Genomic DNA, 22968 nt, shown 5'->3' with positions numbered 1-22968 from the left:
GAGAAGTTCGAATCATAGAAAGTGAGAGTGTCAGTCCTCTTGTACTTAAGTCGGCATTGTGCCTTTTGTTTTCAATTTGGATGCAATTTCTGTGTTTCATCGTCAGTATGAAGGTGCAAGGTATACAGTAATCTTGAAGTGAAGCATCGGATTCTAAAACTGGACTCACAGGAGAGATTCAAATCATAGAAAGTGAGAGTGTCAAACCTCTTGTACTTAAGTCGGCATTGTGCCTTTTTTATTAAATTCGGATGCAATTTCTGTGTTTCATCGTCAATAAGAAGGTGCAAGGTATACAGAAAAACCTAAAGTGAAGCATCGGAATCTAAAACTGGACTAACAGGAGAGGTTCAAATCGTTGAAAGTGAGATGGCCAGTCCTCTTGTACTTACGTCGGCATTGTTCCTTTTGTATTAAATTCTAGTGCAATTTCTGTGTTTCATCGTCAATAAGAAGGTGCAAGGTATACAGTAAACCTGAAGTGAAGCATCGGAATCTAAAAGTGGACTCACAGGAGAGGTTCAAATCATAGAAGGTGAGAGTGTCAGTCCGTTTGTACTTAAGTCGGCATTGTGCCATTTGCATTAAAGTCGGATGCAATTTCTGTGTTTCATCGTCAATAAGAAGGTGCAAGGTATACAGTAAACCTGAAGTGAAGCATCGGAATCTAAAACTGGACTCACAGGAAAGGTTCAAATCGTAGAAAGTGAGAGTGTCATTCCTCTTGTAATTAAGTCGTCATTGTGCCTTTTGTATTAAATTCGGATGCAATTTCTGTGTTTCATCGTCAATAGGAAGGTGCAAGATATACAGTAAACCTGAAGTGAAGCATCAAAATCTAAAACCGGACTCACAGGAGAGGTTCAAATCATAGAAAGTGAGAGTGTCCGGCCTCTTGTACTTTAGTCGGCATTGTGCCTTTCGTATTAAATTCAGATGCAATTTCTATTTTTCATCGTCAATAAGAAGGTCCAAGCGATACAGTATACCTGAAGTGAAGCATCGGAATCTGAAACTGGACTCACAGGAGAGGTTCAAATCATAGAAGTTTGGGTGTCAGTCCTCTTGTACATAAGTCGGCATTGTGCCTTTTGTATTAGATTCGGATGCTAACTGTGTGTTTCATCGTCAATAAGAAGGTGCGAGGTATACAGTAAACCTGAAGTGAAGCATCGGAATCTAAAACTGGACTCACAGGAGAGGTTGAAATCATAGAAAGTTAGAGTGTCAGACCTCTTGTACTTAATTCGGCATTGTGCCTTTTGTATTAAATTCGGATGCAATTTCTGTGTTTCATCGTCAATACGAAGGTCCAAAGGATACAGTAAACCTGAAGTGAAGCATCGGAATCTAAAACTGGACTCACAGGAGAGGTTCAAATCATAGAAAGTGAGAGTGTCAGTCCTCTTGTACTTAAGTCGGTATTGTGTCTTTTGTATTAAATTCGGATGCGATTTCTGTGTCTCATCGTCATTAAGAAGGTGCAAGGTATACAGTAAACTTGAAGTGTAGCATCGGAATCTAAAACTGGACTCACAGGAGAGGTTCAAAGCATATAAAGTTAGAGTGTCAGTTCTCTTGTACTTAAGTCGGCATTGTGCCTTTTGTATTAAATCGGATGCTGTTTCTGTGTTTCATCGTCAATAAGAAGGTCCAAGGGATACAGTATACCTGAAGTGAAGCATCGGAATCTAAAGCTGGACTCACACTAGTGGTTCAAATCGTAGCAAGTGAGAGTGTCAGTCCTCTTGTACTTAAGTCGGCATTGTGCCTTTTGTATTAAATTCGGATGCAATTTCTGTGTTTCATCGTCAATTAGAAGGTCCAAGGGATACAGTAAACCTGAAGTGAGGCATCGGAGTCTAAAAATGGACTCACAGGAGAGGTTCAAGTCGTAGAAAGTGAGGGTGTCATTCCTCTTGTACTTAAGTCGGCATTCTGCCTTTGGTATTAAATTCAGATGCAATTTTGTGTTTCATCGTCAATAAGAAGGTGCAAGGTATACACTAAACCTGAAGTGAAGCATCGGAATCTAAAACTGGACCCACAAGAGAGGTTCAAATCGTTGAAAGTGAGAGGGTCAGTCCTCATCTACTTAAGTCGGCATTGTGAATTTTGTATTAAATTCGGATGCAATTTCTGTGTTTCATCGTCAATAAGAAGGTGCAAGGTATACAGTAAACCTGAAGTCAAGCATCGGAATCTAAAACTGGACTCACTGGAGAGGTTCAAATCATAGAAAGTGAGAGTGTCAGTCCTCTTGTACATAAGTCGGCTTTGTGCTTATTGTATTAAATTCCGATGCAATTTCTGTGTTTCATTGTCAATAAGAAGGTGCAAGGTATACAGTAAACCTGAAGTGAAGCACTGGAATCTAAAACTGGACACACAGGAGAGGTTCAAATCGTAGAAACTGAGAGGGTCAGTCCTCTTGTACTTATGTCGGCATTGTGCCTTTTGTATTATATTCGGATGCAATTTCTGTGTTTCATCTTCAATAGGATTGAGCAAGGTATACAGTAAACCTGAAGTGAAGCATCAAAATCTAAAACAGGACTCACAGGAGAGGTTCAAATCATAGAAAGTGAGAGTGTCAGTCCTCCTGTACTTAAATCGGCATTGTGCCTTTCGTATTAAATTCAGATGCGATTTCTATTTTTCATCGTCAATAAGAAGGTCCAAGCGATACAGTATACCTGAAGTGAAGCATCGGAATCTGAAACTGGACTCACAGGAGAGGTTCAAATCATAGAAGTTTTAGATTCCGATGCTTCACTTCAGGTTTACTGTATCCCTTGGACCATCGTATTGACGATGAAACACAGACATTGCATCCGAATTTAATACAAAAGGCACAATGGCGACCTAAGTACAAGAGGACTGACACTCTTACTTTCTATGATTTAAACCTCTCCTGTTAGTCCAGTTTTAGATTCCGATGCTTCACATCAGGTTTAGTGTATTCCTTGGACCTTCTTATTGACGATGAAACACAGAAATTGCATCCGAATCTATTACAAAAGGCACAATGCCGACTTAAGTACAAGAAGACTGACACTCTAACTTTCTATGATTTGAACATCTCCTGTGCGTCCAGTTTAAGATTCCGATGCTTCACATCAGGTTTAGTGTATTCCTTGGACCTTCTTATTGACGATGAAACACAGGAATTGCATCCGAATTTAATACAAAAGGCACAATGCCGACTTAAGTACAAGAAGATTGACACTCTTACTTTCTATTATTTGAACCTCTCCTGTGAGTCCAGTTTTAGATTCCGATGCCTCACTTCAGGTTTACTGTATCCCTTGGACCATCGTATTGACGATGAAACACAGACATTGCATCCGAATTTAATACAAAAGGCACAATGCCGACCTAAGTACAAGAGGACTGACAATCTTAGTTTCTATGTGTTAAACCTCTCCTGTTAGTCCAGTTTTAGATTCCGATGCTTCACATCAGGTTTAGTGCATTCCTTGGACCTTCTTATTGACAATGAAACACAGAAATTGCATTCGAATTTGATACAAAAGGCACAACGCCGACTTAAGTGTAAGAGGACTGACACTCTAAGTTTCTATGATTTGAGCCCCCCTGTCTGATCTAGTTTTTGATTCTGATTCTTCACTTCAGGTTTACTGTATCCCTTGGACCTTCTTATTGACGATGAAACACAGAAATTGTATCCGAATTTAATACAAAAGGCACAATGCCGACCTAAGTACAAGAGAACTGACACTCTTACTTTCATTGATTTGAACCTCTCCTGTGAGTCCAGTATTAGATTCCGATGCTTCACTTCAGGTTTAGTGCATCCTTTGGACCTTCTTATTGACGATGAAACACAGAAATTGCATCCGAATTTAATACAAAAGGCGCAATGCCGACCTAAGTACAAGAGGACTGACACTCTTACTTTCAATGGGTTTAACCTCTCCTGTGAGTCCAGTTTTAGATTCCGATTCTTCACTTCAGGTTTACTGTATCCCTTGGACCTTCTTATTGACGATGAAACACAGAAATTGCAACGAATTAAATTCAAAAAGCACAATGCCGACTTAAGTACAAGAGGAATGACACTCTAACTTTCTATTATTTGAACCTCTCCTGTGTGTCCAGTTTTAGATTCCGATTTTCACTTCAGGTTTACTGTATACCTTGGACCTTCTTACTGACGATAAAGCATAGAAATTGCATCGGAAATAAATTCAAAAAGCACATGGCGACTTAAGTACAAGAGGACTGACACTCTTACTTTCATTGATTTTAACCTCTCCTGTGAGTCCAGTTTTAGATTCCGATTCTTCACGTCAGGTTTACTGTATCCCTTGGACCTTCTTATTGACGATGAAACACAGAAATTGCATCCGAATTTAATACAAAAGGCACAATGCCGACTTAAGTACATGACGACTGACACTCTAAAATTCTATGATTTGAACCTCTCCTGTGAGTCCAGATTTAGTTTCCGATGCCTAACTTCAGGTTTACTGTATACCTTTGACCTTCTTATTGACGATGAAACTTTTTTATTACATCGAATTAAATTCAAAAGGCACAATGCCGTCTTAAGTACAACAGGACTGACACTCTAACATTCAATGATTTGAACCTCTCCTGTGAGTCCAGTTTTAGATTCCGATGCTTCACTTCAGGTTTACTGTATCCCTTGGACCATCGTATTGACGATGAAACACAGACATTGCATCCGAATTTAATGCAAAAGGCACAATGGCGACCTAAGTACAAGAGGACTGACACTCTTACTTTCTATGATTTAAACCTCTCCTGTTAGTCCAGTTTTAGATTCCGATGCTTCACATCAGGTTTAGTGTATTCCTTGGACCTTCTTATTGACGATGGAACGCAGAAATTGCATCCGAATCTATTACAAAAGGCACAATGCCGACTTAAGTACAAGAAGACTGACACTCTAACTTTCTATGATTTGAACATCTCCTGTGAGTCCAGTTTAAGATTCCGATGCTTCTCATCAGGTTTAGTGTATTCCTTGGACCTTCTTATTGACGATGAAACACAGGAATTGCATCCGAATTTAATACAAAAGGCACAATGCCGACTTTAGTACAAGAGGACTGACACTCCTACTTTCTTTCATTTTAACCTCTCCTGTGACTCCAGTTTCAGATTCGGATTCTTCACTTCAGGTTTACTGTATCCCTTGGACCTTCTTATTGACGATGAAACACAGAAATTGCATCCGCATTTAATACAAAAGGCACAATGCCGACTTAAGTACAAGACGACTGACACTCTAACATTCTATGATTTGAACCTCTCCTGTGAGTCCAGTTTTAGTTTCCGATGCTTCACTTCAGGTTACTGTATACCTTGGACGTTCTTATTGACGATCGAATTAAATTCAAAAGGCACAATGCCGTCTTAAGTACAAGAGGACTGACACTCTAACTTTCAATGATTGGAAGCTCTCCAGTGAGTCCAATTTTAGATTCTGATGCTTCACTTCAGGTTTACTTTATCCCTTGGACCTTCTTTTTGACGATGAAACACAGAAATTGCGTCCGAATTTAATACAAAAGGCACAATGCCGACTTAAGTTCAAGAGGACTGACACTCTAATTTTCTATGATTTGAACCTCTCTTGTGAGTCCAGTTTTAGATTCCGATGCTTCACTTCAGGTTTACTGTATCCCTTGGACCATCGTATTGACGATGAAACACAGACATTGCATCCGAATTTAATACAAAAGGCACAATGCCGACCTAAGTACAAGAGGACTGACAATCTTATTTTCTATGAGTTAAACCTCTCCTGTTAGTCCAGTTTTAGATTCCGATGCTTCACATCAGGTTTAGTGTATTCCTTGAACCTTCTTATTGACGATGAAACACAGAAATTGCATCCGAATTTAATACAAAAGGCACAATGCCGACTTAAGTACAAGTGGACTGACACTCTAACTTTCTATGATTTGAGCCTCCCTGTGTGATCCAGTTTTAGATTCTGATGCTTCCCTTCATGTTTACTGTATCCCTTGGACCATCTTATTGACGATGAAACTCAGAAATTGCATCCGAATTTAATACAAAAGGCACAATGCCGACCTAAGTACAAGAGGACTGACACTCTAACTTTCAATGGTTTTAACCTCTCCTGTGAGTCCAGTTTTAGATTCCGATTCTTCACTTCAGGTTTACTGTATCCCTTGGACCTTCTTATTGACGATGAAACACAGAAATTGCATCGAATTGAATTCAAAAAGCACAATGCCGACTTAAGTACAAGAGGAATGACACTCTAACTTTCTATTATTTGAACCTCTCCTGTGTGTCCAGTTTTAGATTCTGATGTTTCACTTGAGGTTTACTGTATACCTTGGACCATCTTACTGACGATAAAGCATAGAAATTGCATCGGAAATAAATTCAAAAAGCACAATGCCGACTTAAGCACAAGAGGACTGACACTCTTACTTTCATTGATTTTAACCTCCCCTGTGAGTCCAGTTTTAGATTCCGATTCTTCACTTCAGGTTTACTGTATCCCTTAGACCTTCTTATTGACGATAAATCACAGAAATTGCATCCGAAATTAATACAAAAGGAACAATGCCGACTTAAGTACAAGACGACTGACACTCTAACATTCTATGATTTGAACCTCTCCTGTGAGTCCAGATTTAGTTTCCGATGCTTCACTTCAGGTTTACTGTATACCTTGGACCTTCTTATTGACGATGAAACTTTTTTATTGCATCGAATTAAATTCAAAAGGCACAATGCCGTCTTAAGTACAAGAGGACTGACACTCTAACTTTCAATGATTTGAACCTCTCCTGTGAGTCCAGTTTTAGATTCCGTTGCATCACTTCAGGTTTACTGTATCCCTTGGACCATCGTATTGACGATGAAACACAGACATTGCATCCGCATTTAATACAAAAGGCACAATGGCGACCTAAGTACAAGAAGACTGACACTCTTACTTTCTATGATTTAAACCTCTCCTGTTAGTCCAGTTTTAGATTCCGATGCTTCACATCAGGTTTAGTGTATTCCTTGGACTTTCTTATTGACGATGAAACACAGAAATTGCATCCGAATTAAATACAAAAGGCACAATGCCGACCTAAGTACAAGAAGACTGACACTCTAACTTTCTATGATTTGAACATCTCCTGTGAGTCCAGTTTAAGATTCCGATGCTTCACATCAGGTTTAGTGCATTCCTTGGACCTTCTTATTGACGATGAAACACAGAAATTGCATCCGAATTTAATACAAAAGGCACAATGCCGACTCTAGTACAAGAAGATTGTTACACTATTTTCTATGATTTGAACCTCTCCTGTGAGTCCACTTTTAGTTTCCGATGCTTCACTTCAGATTCACTGTATACCTTGGACCTTCTTATTGACGACGAAACACAGAAATTGCATTGGAATTAAATTCAAAAGGCACAATGCCAACTTAAGTACAAGAGGACTGACACTCTAACATTCTATGATTGGAACCTCTCCTGTGGGTCCCGTTATAGTTTCCGATGATTCACTTCAGGTTTACTGTATACCTTGGACCTTCTTAATGACAATGAAACATTTTTATTGCATCGAATTAAATTCAAAAGGCACAATGCCGACTTAAATACAAGGGGACTGACACTCTAACTTTCAATGATTTGTACCTCTCATGTAGTCCAGTTTTAGGTTCCGATGCTTCACTTCAGGTTTACTGTATCCCTTGGACCTTCTTATTGACGATGAAACACAGAAATTGCATCTGAATTTAATACAAAAGGCACAATGCCTACTTTAGTATTAGAGGACTGACACTCTAACTTTCTATGATTTGAACCTCTCCTGTGAGACCAGTTTTAGATTCCGATGCTTCACTTCAGGTTTCCTGTATCCCTTGGACCTTCTTATTGATGATGAAGCACAGATATGAAATCGAATAAATTCAAAAGGCACAATGCCGACTTAAGTACAAGAGGACTGACACTCTAACTTTCAATGATTTGAACCTCTCCTGTGAGTCCAGTTTTAGATTCCGATGCTTCACTTCAGGTTTACTGTATCCCTTGGATCTGCGTATTGACGATGAAACACAGACATTGCATCCGAAATTAATACAAACGACACAATGCCGAATTAAGTACAAGATGACTGACACTCTAACTTTCAATGCTTTGAACCTCTCCTGTAGTCCAGTTTTAGATTCCGATGCTTCACTTCAGGTTTACTGTATCCCTTGGACCATCTTATTGACGATGAAACACAGAAATTGCATCCGAATTTAATACAAAAGCCACAATGCTGACTTAAGTACAAGAGGACTGACAATCTAACTTTCTATGATTTGAACCACTACCGTGAGTCCAGTTTTACATTCCGATGCTTCACTTCAGGTTTACTGTATCCCTTGGACCTTCTTATTGATGATGAAGCACAGAAATTAAATCGAATTAAATTCAAAAGGCACAATGCCGACTTAAGTACAAGGGGACTGACACTCTAACTTCCAATGATTTGAACCTCTCCTGTGAGTCCAGTTTTAGATTCCGATGCTTCACTTCAGGTTTACTGTATACCTTGGACCATCTTATTGACGATGAAACACAGAAATTGCATCCGAATTTAATACAAAAGGCACAATGCCGACATAAGTACAAGAAGACTAACACTCTAACTTTCTATGATTTGAACCTCTCCTATGAATCCAGTTTTAGATTCCGATGCTTCACATCAGGTTTAGCGTATTCCTTCGACCTTCTTATTGACGATGAAACACAGAAATTGCATCCGAATTAAATACAAAAGGCACAATGCCGACCTAAGTACAGGAGGACTGACACTCCAACTTTCTATGATTTTCACCTCTCCTGTGAGTCCAGTTTTAGATTCCGATGCTTCATTTCAGGTTTACTGTATCCCTTGGACCTTCTTATTGACGATGAAACACAGAAATTGCATCGAATTAAATTCAAAAAGCACAATCCCAACTTAAGTACAAGAGGACTGATACTCTAACTTTCTATGATTTGAACCTCTCCTGTGTGTCTTGTTTTAGATTCCGATGTTTCACTTCAGGTTTACTGTATACCTTGGACCTTCTTATTGACGATGAAGCACAGAAATTGCATCGCAAATAAATTCGAAAGGCACAATGCCGACTTAAGTACAAGAGGACTGACACTCTTACTTTCATTGATTTGAAACTCTCTTGTGAGTCCAGTTTTAGATTCCGATGCTTCACTTCAGGTTTAGTGCATCTCTTGGACCTTCTTATTGACGATGAAACACAGAAATTGCATCCGAATTTAATACAAAAGGCACATTGCCGACTTAAGTACAAGAGGACTGACACTCTAACTCTCTATGATTTGAACCTCTCCTGTGAGTCCAGTTTTAGATTCCGATGCTTCACTTCACGTTTACTGTATCCCTTGGACCTTCTTATTGATGATGAAGCACAGAAATTAAATCGAATTAAATTAAAAAGGCACAATACCGACTTAAGTACAAGAGGACTGACACTCTAATTTTCAATGATTTGAACCTCTCCTGTGAGTCGGGTTCTAGATTCCGATGCTTCACTTCAGGTTTACTGTATCCCTTGGACGTTCTTATTGACGATGAAACACAGAAATTGCATCCGAATTTAATACAAAAGGCACAATGCCGACTTAAGTACATGAGGACTGACACTCTAACTTTCTATGATTTGAACCTCTCCTGTGAGTACAGTTTCATATTCCGATGCTTCACTTCTGGTTTACTGTATACCTTGGACGTTCTTATTGACGATGAAACACAGAAATTGCATCGAATTAAATTCAAAAGGCACAACGCCGACTTAAGTACAAGACGACTGACACTCTAACATTCTATGATATGTACCTCTCCTGTAAGTCCAGTTTTAGATTCTGATGCTTCACTTCAGGTTTACTGTATCCCATGGACCTTCTTTTTTAAGATGAAACACAGAAATTGCATCCGAATTTGATACAAAAGGCACAATGCCGACTTAAGTACAGGAGGACTGACACTCTAACTCTCTATGATTTGAACATCTCCTGTGAGTCCAGTTTTAGATTCCGATGCTTCACTTCAGACTTACTGTATCCCTTGGACCTTGTTATTGATGATGAAGCACAGAAATTAATTCGAATTAAATTAAAAAGTCACAATACCGACTTAAGTACAAGAGGACTGACACTCTAACTTTCAATGATTTGAACCACTCCTGTGAGTCCAGTTTTAGATTCCGATACTTCACTTCAGGTTTACTATATCCCTTGGACCTTCTTATTGACGATGAAACACAGAAATTGCATCTGAATTTAATACAAAAGGCACAATGCCTACTTTAGTATTAGTGGACTGACACTCTAACTTTCTATGATTTGAACCTCTCCTGTGAGCCCAGTTTTAGATTCCGATGCTTCACTTCTGGTTTACTGTATACCTTGGACCTTCGTATTGACGGTGAAACACAGAAATTGCATCGGAATTAAATTCAAAAGGCACATTGCCGACTTAAGTACAAGAGGACTGACACTCTAACTTCCTATGATTTGAACCTCTCCTGTCAGTCCAGTTTTCAATTCCGATGCTTCACTTCAGGTTTACTGTGTACCTTGGACCTTCTTATTGACGATGAAGCACAGTATTTGCATGGGAAATAAATTCAAAAGGCACAATAAGGACATAAGTACAAGAGGACTGACACTCTAACTTTCTATGATTTGAACCTCTCCAGAATGTCCAGTCTTAGATTCCGATGCTTCACCTCAAGTTTACTGTATACCTTGACCTTCTTATTGACGGCGAAACAAAGATATTGCATCGGAATTAAATTCAAATGGCACAATACCGACTTAAGTGCAAGAGGACTGAAACTCTAACTTTCAATGATTTGAACCTCTCCTGTGAGTCGAGTTCTAGATTCCAATGATTCACTTCAGGTTTACTGTATCCCTTGGAATTTCTTATTGACGATGAAACACAGAAATTGCATCTGAATTTAATACAAAAGGCACAATGCCGACTTAAGTACAAGAGGACTGACACTCTAACTTTCTATGATTTGAACCTCTCCTGTGACTTCAGTTTTAGATTCCGATGCTTCACTTCAGGTTTAATGTATACCTTGGGCGTTCTTATTGACGATGAAACACAGAAATTGCATCGGAATTAAATTCAAAAGGCACATTGCCGACTTAAGTACAAGAGGACTGACACTTAACCTTCTATGATTTGAACCTCTCCTTTGAGTCCAGTTTTAGATTCCGATGCTTCACTTCAGGTTTACTGTATCCCTTGGACTTTTTTATTGACGATGAAACACAGATATTGCATCCGATTTTAATACAAAAGGCACAATGCCGACTTTAGTACAAGAGGACTGACACTCTAACTTTCTATGATTTGAACCTCTCCTGTGAGTCCAGTTTTAGATTCCGATGCTTCTCGTCAGGTTTACTGTATCCCTTGGACCTTTTGTTGACGATGAAACACAGAAATTGCATCCGATTTTAATACAAAAGGCACAATGCCGACTAATGTACAAGAGGACTGACGCTCTAACTTTCTATGATTTGAACCTCTCCTCTGAGTACAGTTTTAGATTCCGATGCTTCACTTCAGGTTTACTGTATACCTTGGACCTTCTTATTGACGGCGAAACACAGAAATTGCATCGGAATGAAATTCAAAAGGCACAATGCCGACTTAAGTACAAGAGGACTGACACTCTAAATTTCTATGATTTGAACCTCTCCTGTGAGTCCGGTTTTGGATTCCGATGCTTCACTTCAGGTTTACTGTATCCCTTGCACCTTGTTATTGACGATGAAACACAGAAATTGCATCCGAATTTAATACAAAAGGCACAATGCCGACTTAAGTACAAGAGGACTGACACTCTAACTTTCTATGATTTGAACCTCTCCTGTGAGTCCAGTTTTAGATTCCGATGCTTCTCGTCAGGTTTACTGTATCCCTTGGACCTTTTTATTGACGATGAAACACAGAAATTGCATCCGAATTTAATACAAAATGCACAATGCCGAATTAAGTACATGAGGATCGACTCTCTAACTTCCAATGATTTGAACCTCTCCTGTGAGTTCAGTTTCACATTCCGATGCTTAACTTCAGGTTTACTGTATCCCTTGGACTTTCTTATTGACGATGAAACACAGAAATTGCATCCGAATTTATCACAAAAGGCACATTGCCGACTTAAGTACAGGAGGACTGACACTCATACTTTCTATCTTTTGAACCTCTCCTGTGAGTCCCGTTTTAGATTCCGACTCTTCTCTTCAGGTTTACTGTATACCTTGGACGTTCTTATTGACGATGAAACACAGAAATTGCATCGGAATTAAATTCAAAAGGCGCAATGCCGACATAAGTACAAGAGGACTGACACTCTAACTTTCTATGATTTGAACCTCTCCTGTGAGTCCAGTTTTAGATTCCGCTGCTTCACTTCAGGTTTACTGTATCCCTTGGACCTTCTTATTGACGATGAAACACAGAAATTGCATCCGAATTTAATACAAAAGGCACAATGCCGACTTAAGTACAAGAGGACTGACACTCTAACTTTCAATGACTTGAGCCTCTCCTGTCAGTCCAGTTTTAGATTCCGATGCTTCACTTCAGGTTTACGTTTTCCCTCGGACCTTCTTATTGACGATGAAACACAGAAATTGCATCCGAAATTAATACAAAGGGCACAATGCCGACTTAAGTACAAGAGGACTGACACTCTAACTTTCTATGATCTGAACCTCTCCTGTGAGTCCAGTTTTAGATTCCGAAGCTTCACTTCAGGTTTACTGTATACCTTGGACCTTCCAATTGACGGCGAAACACAGAAATTGCATCGGATATAAACTCAAAAGGCACAATGCCGACTTAAGTACAAGAGGACTGACACTCTAAATTTCTATGATTTGAACCTCTCCTGTGAGTCTGGTTTTGGATTCCGATGCTTTACTTCACATTTACTGTATCCCTTGCACCTTGTTATTGACGATGAAACACAGAAATTGCATCCGAATTTAATACAAAAGGCACAATGCCGACTTATGTACAAGAGGACTGACACTCTAACTTTCTATGATTTGAACCTCTCCTGTGAGTACAGTTTTAGATTCCAATGCTTCACTTCAGGTTTACTGTATACCTTGGACCTTCTTATTGACGGCGAAACACAGAAATAGCATCGGAATTAAATTCAAGAGGCACAATGCCGACTTAAGTACAAGAGGACTGACTCTCTAAATTTCTATGATTTGAACCTCTCCTGTGAGTCCGGTTTTGGATTCCGATGCTTCACTTCAGGTTTACTGTAACCCTTGCACCTTGTTATTGACGATGAAACACAGAAATTGCATCCGAATTTAATACAAAAGTCACAATGCCGACTTAAGTTCAAGAGGACCGACACTCTAACTTTCTATGATTTGAACCTCTCCTGTGAGTCCAGTTTTAGATTCCGATGCTTCACTTCAGGTTTACTGTATCCCTTGCACCCTCTTATTGACGATGAAACACAGAAATTGCATCCGAATTTAATACAAAAGTCACAATGCCGACTTAAGTACAAGAGGACTGACACTCTAAATTTCTATGAATTAAACCTCTCCTGTGAGTCCAGTTTTAGATTCCGATGGTTCACTTCAGGTTTACTGTATCCCTTCGACCTTATTATTAACGATGAAACACAGAAATTGCATCGAATTAAATTCAAAAGGCACAATGCCGACTTTAGTACATGAGGACTGACACTCTAACTTTCAATGATTTGAACCTCTCCTGACAGGCCAGTTTTAGATTCCGATGCTTCACTTCAGGTTTACGTTTTCCCTTGGTCCTTCTTATTGACGATGACCCACAGAAATTGCATCCGAAATTAATACAAAAGGCACAAAGCCGACTTAAGTACAAGAGGACTGACACTCAAACTTTCTATGATCTGAACCTCTCCTGTGAGTCCAGTTTGAGATTCCGATGCTTCACTTCAGGATTACTGTATCTCCTGGACCTCCTTATTGACGATGAAACACAGAAATTGCATCCGAATTTAATACAAAAGGCACAATGCCGAATTAAGTACAAGAGGACTCACACTCTAACTTTCAATGATTTGAACCTTTCCTGTGAGTCCAGTTTTAGATTCCGATGCTTCACATCAGGTTTTTAGTATCCCTTGGACCTTCTTATCGACGATGAAACACAGAAATTGCATGCGAATTTAATACAAAAGGCATAATGAAGACTTAAGTACAAGAGGACTGACACTCTAACTTTCTATGATTTGAACCTCTCGTGTGAGTCCGGTTTTAGATTCCGATGCTTCAATTTAGGTTTACTGTATACCTTGGACCTTCTTATTGACGATGTAACTTTTTTATTGCATCGAATTAAATTCAAAAGGCACAATGCCGTCTTTAGTACAAGAGGACTGACACTCTAACTTTCAATGATTTGAACCTCTCCTGTGAGTCCAATTTTAGATTCTGATGCTTCACTTCAGGTTTAATTTATCCCTTGGACATTCTTATTGACGATGAAACACAGAAATTGCATCCGAATTTAATACAAAAGGCACAATGCCGACTTAAGTACAAGAGGACTGACACTCTAATTTTATATGATTTGAACCTCTCCTGTGAGTCCAGTTTTAGATTCCGATGGTTCACTTCAGGTTTACTGTATACCTTGGACCTTCTTATTGATGGCGAAACACAGAAATTGCATCGGAATTAAATTCAAAAGGCACAATGCCGACTTAAGTACAAGAGGACTGACACTCTAACTTTCTATGATTTGAACCTCTCCTGTGTGTCCAGTTTTAGATTCCGATGTTTCACTTTAGGTTTACTGCATACCTTGGACCTTCTAATTGACGATGAAGCTCAGAAATTGCATCGGAAATAAATTCAAAAGGCACAATGCCGACTTAAGTACAAGAGGACTGACACTCTTTCTTTCATTGATTTTAACCTCTCCTGTGAGTCCAGTTTTAGATTCCGATTCTTCACTTCAGGATTACTGTATACCCTGGACCGTCTTGTTGACGATGAAACACAGAAATTGCATCCGCATTTAATACAAAAGGCACAATGCCGACTTAAGTACAAGACGACTGACACTCTAACATTCTATGATTTTAACCTCTCCTGTAAGTCCAGTTTTAGTTTCCGATGCTTCGCTTCAGGTTTACTGTATACCTTGGACCTTCTTATTGACGATGAAACTTCTATATTGCATCGAATTAAATTCAAAAGGCACAATGCCGTCTTAAGTACAAGAGGACTGACACTCTAACTTTCAACGATTTGAACCTTTCCTGTGAGTCCAGTTTTCGATTCCGATGCTTCACTTCAGGTTTACTGTATACCTTGGACCTTCTTATTGACGGCGAAACACAGAAATTGCATCTGAATTAAATTCAATAGGCACAATGCCGACTTAAGTTCAAGAGGACAGACACTCTAACTTTCTATGATTTGAACCTCTCCTGTGAGTCCAGTTTTAGATTCCGCTGCTTCACTTCAGGTTTACTGTATCCCTTGGACCTTCTTATTGACGATGAAACACAGAAATTGCATCCGAATTTAATACAAAAGGCACAATGCCGACTTAAGTACAAGAGGACTGACACTCTAACTTTCAATGACTAGAACCTCTCCTGTCAGTCCAGTTTTAGATTCCGATGCTTCACTTCAGGTTTACGTTTTCCCTCGGACCTTCTTATTGACGATGAAACACAGAAATTGCATCCGAAATTAATACAAAGGGCACAATGCCGACTTAAGTACAAGAGGACTGACACTCTAACTTTCTATGATCTGAACCTCTCCTGTGAGTCCAGTTTTAGATTCCGAAGCTTCACTTCAGGTTTACTGTATACCTTGGACCTTCTAATTGACGGCGAAACACAGAAATTGCATCGGATATAAATTCAAAAGGCACAATGCCGACTTAAGTACAAGATGACTGACACTCTAAATTTCTATGATTTGAACCTCTCCTGTGAGTCTGGTTTTGGATTCCGATGCTTTACTTCAGGTTTACTGTATCCCTTGCACCTTGTTATTGACGATGAAACACAGAAATTGCATCCGAATTTAATACAAAAGGCACAATGCCGACTTATGTACAAGAGGACTCACACTCTAACTTTCTATGATTTGAACCTCTCCTGTGAGTACAGTTTTAGATTCCGATGCTTCACTTCAGGTTTACTGTATAGCTTCTACCTTCTTATTGACCGCGAAACACAGAAAATGCATCGGAATTAAATTCAATAGGCACAATGCCGACTTAAGTTCAAGAGGACCGACACTCTAACTTTCTATGATTTGAACCTCTCCTGTGAGTCCAGTTTTAAGATTCCGATGCTTCACTTCAGGTTTACTGTATCCCTTGCACCCTCTTATTGACGATGAAACACAGAAATTGCATCCGAATTTAATACAAAAGTCACAATGCCGACTTAAGTACAAGAGGACTGACACTCTAAATTTCTATCAATTAAACCTCTCCTGTGAGTCCAGTTTTAGATTCCGATGCTTCACTTCAGGTTTACGTTTTCCGTTGGTCCTTCTTATTGACGATGACCCACAGAAATTGCATCTGAAATTAATACAAAAGGCACAAAGCCGACTTAAGTACAAGAGGACTGACACTCTAACTTTCTATGATCTGAATCTCTCCTGTGAGTCCAGTTTGAGATTCCGATGCTTCACTTCAGGATTACTGTTTCTCCTGGACCTCCTTATTGACGATGAAACACAGAAATTGCATCCGAATTTAATACAAAAGGCACAATGCCGAATTAAGTACAAGAGGACTCACACTCTAACTTTCAATGATTTGAACCTTTCCTGTGAGTCCAGTTTTAGATTCCGTTGCTTCACATCAGGTTTTTAGTATCCCTTGGACCTTCTTATCGACGATGAAACACAGAAATTGCATGCGAATTTAATACAAAAGGCATAATGAAGACTTAAGTACAAGAGGACTGACACTCTAACTTTCTATGATTTGAACCTCTCCTGTGAGTCCAGTTTTCGATTCCGATGCTTCACTTCAGGTTTACTGTATACCTTGGACCTCCTTATTGACGGCGAAACACAGAAATTACATCGGAATTAAATTCAATAGGCACAATGCCGACTTAAGTTCAAGAGGACTGACACTCTAACTTTCTATGATTTGAACCTCTCCTGTGAGTCCAGTTTTAGATTCCGATGCTTCACTTCAGGTATACTGTATCCCTTGCACCCTCTTATTGACGATGAAACACAGAAATTGCATCCGAATTTAATACAAAAGTCACAATGCCGACTTAAGTACAAGAGGACTGACACTCTAATTTTCTATGAATTGAACCTCTCCTGTGAGTCCAGTTTTAGATTCCGATGGTTCACTTCAGGTTTACTGTATCCCTTGGACCTTATTATTGACGATGAAACACAGAAATTGCATCGAATTAAATTCGAAAGGCACAATGCCGACATCAGTACATGAGGACTGACACTCTAACTTTCAATGATTTGAACCTCTCCTGACAGTCCAGTTTTAGATTCCGATGCTTCACTTCAGGTTTACGTTTTCCCTTGGTCCTTCTTATTGACGATGAAACACAGAAACTGCATCGGAAATTAATACAAAAGGCACAAAGCCGACTTAAGTACATGGGGACTGACACTCTAACTTTTTATGATCTGAACCTCTCCTGTGAGTCCAGTTTGAGATTCCGATGCTTCACTTCAGGATTACTGTATCTCCTGGACCTCCTTATTGACGATGAAACACAGAAATTGCAACCGAATTTAATACAAAAGGCACAATGCCGAATTAAGTACAAGAGGACTCACACTCTAACTTTCAATGATTTGAACCTTTCCTGTGAGTCCATTTTTAGATTCCGATGCTTCACATCAGGTTTTTAGTATACCTTGGACCTTCTTATCGACGATGAAACACAGAAATTGCATGCGAATTTAATACAAAAGGCAAAATTGAGACTTAAGTACAAGAGGACTGACACTCAGACTTTCTATGATTTGAACCTCTCCTGTGAGTCCTGTTTTAGATTCCTATGCTTCAATTCAGGTTTACTGTATACCTTGGACCTTCTTATTGACGATGTAACTTTTTTATTGCATCGAATTAAATTCAAAAGGCACAATGCCGTCTTTAGTACAAGAGGACTGACACTCTAACTTTCAATGATTTAAACCTCTCCTGTGAGTCCAGTTTTAGATTCTCATGCTTCACTTCAGGTTTAATTTATCCCTTGGACATTCTTATTGACAATGAAAAACAGAAATTGCATCCGAATTTAATACAAAAGGCACAATGCCGACCTAAGTACAAGAGGACTGACACTCTAATTTTATATGATTTGAACCTCTCCTGTGAGTCCAGTTTTAGATTCCGATTCTTCACTTCAGATTTACTGTATCCCTTGGACCATTGTATTGACGATGAAACACAGACATTGCATCCGAATTTAATACAAAAGGCACAAAGCCGACTTAAGTACAAGAGGACTGACACTCTAACTTTCTTTGATTTGAACCTCTCCTGTGACTCCAGTTTTAGATTCCGATGCTTCACTTCAGGTTTAATGTATACCTTGGGCGTTCTTATTGACGATGAAACACAGAAATTGCATCGGAATCAAATTCAAAAGGCACATTGCCGACTTAAGTACAAGAGGACTGACACTTAACCTTCTATGATTTGAACCTCTCCTTTGAGTCCAGTTTTAGATTCCGATGCTTCACTTCAGGTTTACTGTATCCCTTGGACCTTCTTATTGACGATGAAACACAGAAATTGCATCCGAATTTAATACAAATGGCACAATGCCGACTTTCGTACAAGAGGACTGACACTCTAACTTTCTATGATTTGAACCTCTCCTGTGAGTCCAGTTTTAGATTCCGATGCTACACTTCAGGTTTACTGTATACCTTGGACCTTCTTATTGACGGCGAAACACAGAAATTGCATCGGAATTAAATTCAATAGGCACAATGCCGACTTAAGTACAAGAGGACTGACACTCTAAATTTCTATGATTTGAACCTCTCCTGTGAGTCCGGTTTTGGATTCCGATGCTTCACTTCAGGTTAACTGTATCCCTTGCACCTTGTTATTGACGATGAAACACAGAAATTGCATCCGAATTTAATACAAAATGCACAATGCCGACTTAAGTACAAGAGGACTGGCACTATAACTATGAATGATTTGAACCTCTCCTGTGAGTCCACTTTTAGATTCCGATGCTTCACTTCAGATTTACTTTATCCCTTGGACCTTCTTATTGACGATGAAACACAGTAATTGCATCCGAATTTAATACAAAAGGCACAATGCCGACTTAAGTACAAGAGGACTGACACTCTAACATTCTATGATTTGAACCTCTCCTGTGAGTCCAGTTTTAGATTCCGATGCTTCACTTCAGGTTTACTGTATCCCTTGCACCCTCTTATTGACGATGAAACACAGAAATTGCATCCGAATTTAATACAAAAGTCACAATGCCGACTTAAGTACAAGAGGACTGACTCACTAAATTTCTATGAATTGAACCTCTCCTGTGAGTCCAGTTTTAAATTCCGATGGTTCACTTCAGGTTTACTGTATACCTTGGATTTTTTTATTGACGGCGAAACACAGAAATTGCATCGGAATTAAATTCAATAGGCACAATGCCGACTTAAGTTCAAGAGGACCGACACTCTAACTTTCTTTGATTTGAACCTCTCCTGTGAGTCCAGTTTTAGATTCCGATGCTTCACTTCAGGTTTACTGTTTCCCTTGCACCCTCTTATTGACGATGAAACACAGAAATTGCATCCGCATTTAATACAAAAGTCACAATGCCGACTTAAGTACAAGAGGACTGACTCACTAAATTTCTATGAATTGAACCTCTCCTGTGAGTCCAGTTTTAAATTCCGATGGTTCACTTCAGGTTTACTGTATCCCTTGGACCTTATTATTGACGATGAAACACAGAAATTGCATCGAATTAAATTCAAAAGGCACAATGCCGACTTTAGTACATGAGGACTGACACTCTAACTTTCAATGATTTGAACCTCTCCTGACAGTCCAGTTTTAGATTCCGATGCTTCACTTCAGGTATACGTTTTCCCTTGGTCCTTCTTATTGACGATGACCCTCAGAAATTGCATCCGAAATTAATACAAAAGGCACAAAGCCGACTTAAGTACAAGAGGACTGACACTCTAACTTTCTATGATCTGAACCTCTCCTGTGAGTTCAGTTTGAGATTCCGATGCTTCACTTCAGGATTACTGTATCTCCTGGACCTCCTTACTGACGATGAAACACAGAAATTGCATCCGAATTTGATACAAAAGGCACAATGCCGAATTAAGTACAAGAGGACTCACACTCTAACTTTCAATGATTTGAACCTTTCCTGTGAGTCCAGTTTTAGATTCCGATGCTTCACATCAGGTTTTTAGTATCCCTTGGACCTTCTTATCGACGATGAAAAACAGAAATTGCATGCGAATTTAATACAAAAGGCATAATGAAGACTTAAGTACAAGAGGACTGACACTCTAACTTTCTATGATTTGAACCTCTCCTGTGAGTCCGGTTTTAGATTCCGATGCTTCAATTCAGGTTTACTGTATACCTTGGACCTTCTTATTGACGATGCGACTTTTTTATTGCATCGAATTAAATTCAAAAGGCACAATGCCGTCTGTAGTACTAGAGGACTGACACTCTAACTTTCATTGATTTGAACCTCTCCTGTGAGTCCAGTTTTAGATTCTGATGCTTCACTTCAGGTTTAATTTATCCCTTGGACATTCTTATTGACGATGAAACACAGAAATTGCATCCGAATTTAATACAAAAGGCACAATGCCGACTTAAGTACAAGAGGACTGACACTCTAATTTTATATGATTTGAACCTCTCCTGTGAGTCCAGTTTTAGATTCCGATGCTTCACTTCAGGTTTACTGTATCCCTTGGACCATTGTATTGACGATGAAACACAGACATTGCATCCGAGTTTAATACAAAAGGCACAATGCCGACCTAACTACAAGAGGACTGACACTCTTACTTTACATGATTTAAACCTCTCCTGGTAGTCCAGTTTTAGATTCCGATGCTTCACATCAGGTTTAGTGTATTCCTTGGACCTTCTTATTGACGATGAAACACAGAAATTGCATCCGAAATTAATACAAAAGGCACAATGCCGACTTAAGTACAAGAGGACTGACACTGTAACTTTCTATGATTTGAACCTCTCCTGTGTGTCCAGTTTTAGATTCCGATGTTTCACTTTAGGTTTACTGCATACCTTGGACCTTCTAATTGACGATGAAGCACGGAAATTGCATCGGAAATAAATTCAAAAGGCACAATGCCGACATAAGTACAAGAGGACTGACACTCTTTCTTTCATTGATTTTAACCTCTCCTGTGAGTCCAGTTTTAGATTCCGATTCTTCACTTCAGGATTACTGTATACCTTGGACTTTCTTGTTGACGATGAAACACAGAAATTGCATCCGCATTTAATACAAAAGGCACAATGCCGACTTAAGTTCAAGACGACTGACACTCTAACATTCTATGATTTGAACCTCTCCCGTAAGTCCAGTTTTAGTTTCCGATGCTTCACTTCAGGTTTACTCTATACCTTGGAACTTCTTATTGACGATGAAACTTCTTTATTGCATCGAATTAAATTCAAAAGGCACAATGCCGTCTTAAGTACAAGAGGACTGACACTCTAACTTTCAACGATTTGAACCTCTCCTGTGAGTCCAGTTTTAGTTTCTGATGCTTCACTTCAGGTTTAGTGTATTCCTTGGACCTTTTTATTGACGATGAAACACAGAAATTGCATCCGAATTCAATACAAAAGGCACAATGCCGACTTAAGTACAAGAAGACTGAACTTCTAATTTTCTATGATTTGAACTTCTCCTGTGAGTCCTGTTTTAGTTTCCGATGCTTCACTTCAGGTTTACTGTATACCTTGGACCTTCTTACTGACGACGAAACACAGAAATTGCATCGGAATTAAATTCAAAAGGCACAATGCCGACTTAAGTACAAGAGGACTGACACTCTAACTTTCTGTGATTTGAACCTCTCCTGTGAGTCCAGTTTTAGATTCCGATGCTTCACGTCAGGTTTACTGTATCCCTTGGACCTTCTTATTGACGATGAAACACAGAAATTGCATCCGAAATTAATACAAATGGCACAATGCCGACTTAAGTACAAGCCGACTGACACTCTAACTTTCAATGATTTGAACCTCTCCTGTGAGTCCAGTTTTAGATTCCGATGCAATACTTCAGGTTTAGTGTATCATTTGGACCTTCTTATTGACGATTAAAAACAGACATTGCATCCGAATTTAATGCAAAAGGCACAATGCCAACTTAAGTACAAGAGGACTGACACTCTAACTTTCTATGATTTGAACCTCTCCTGTGAGTCCAGTTTTCGATTCCGATGCTTAACGTCAGGTTTACTGTATACCTTGGACCTTCTTATTGACGGCGAAACACAGAAATTGCATCGGAATTAAATTCAATAGGCACAATGCCGACTTAAGTTCAAGAGGACTGACACTCTAACTTTCTATGATTTGAACCTCTCCTGTGAGTCCAGTTTTAGATTCCGATGCTTCACTTCAGGTTTACTGTATCCCTTGCACCCTCTTATAGACGATGAAACACAGAAATTGCATCCGAATTTAATACAAAAGTCACAATGCCGACTTAAGTACAAGAGGACTGACACTCTAATTTTCTATGAATTGAATCTCTCCTGACAGTCCAGTTTTAGATTCCGATGCTTCACTTCAGGTTTACGTTTTCCCTTGGTCCTTCTTATTGACGATGAAACACAGAAATTGCATCGGA

The sequence above is a fragment of the Schistocerca americana genome, chromosome 6 (assembly GCF_021461395.2).
Source record: "Schistocerca americana isolate TAMUIC-IGC-003095 chromosome 6, iqSchAmer2.1, whole genome shotgun sequence".
NCBI classification, from domain to species: Eukaryota; Metazoa; Arthropoda; class Insecta; order Orthoptera; family Acrididae; genus Schistocerca; species Schistocerca americana.
Note: the sequence above shows the minus strand (reverse complement) of the source record.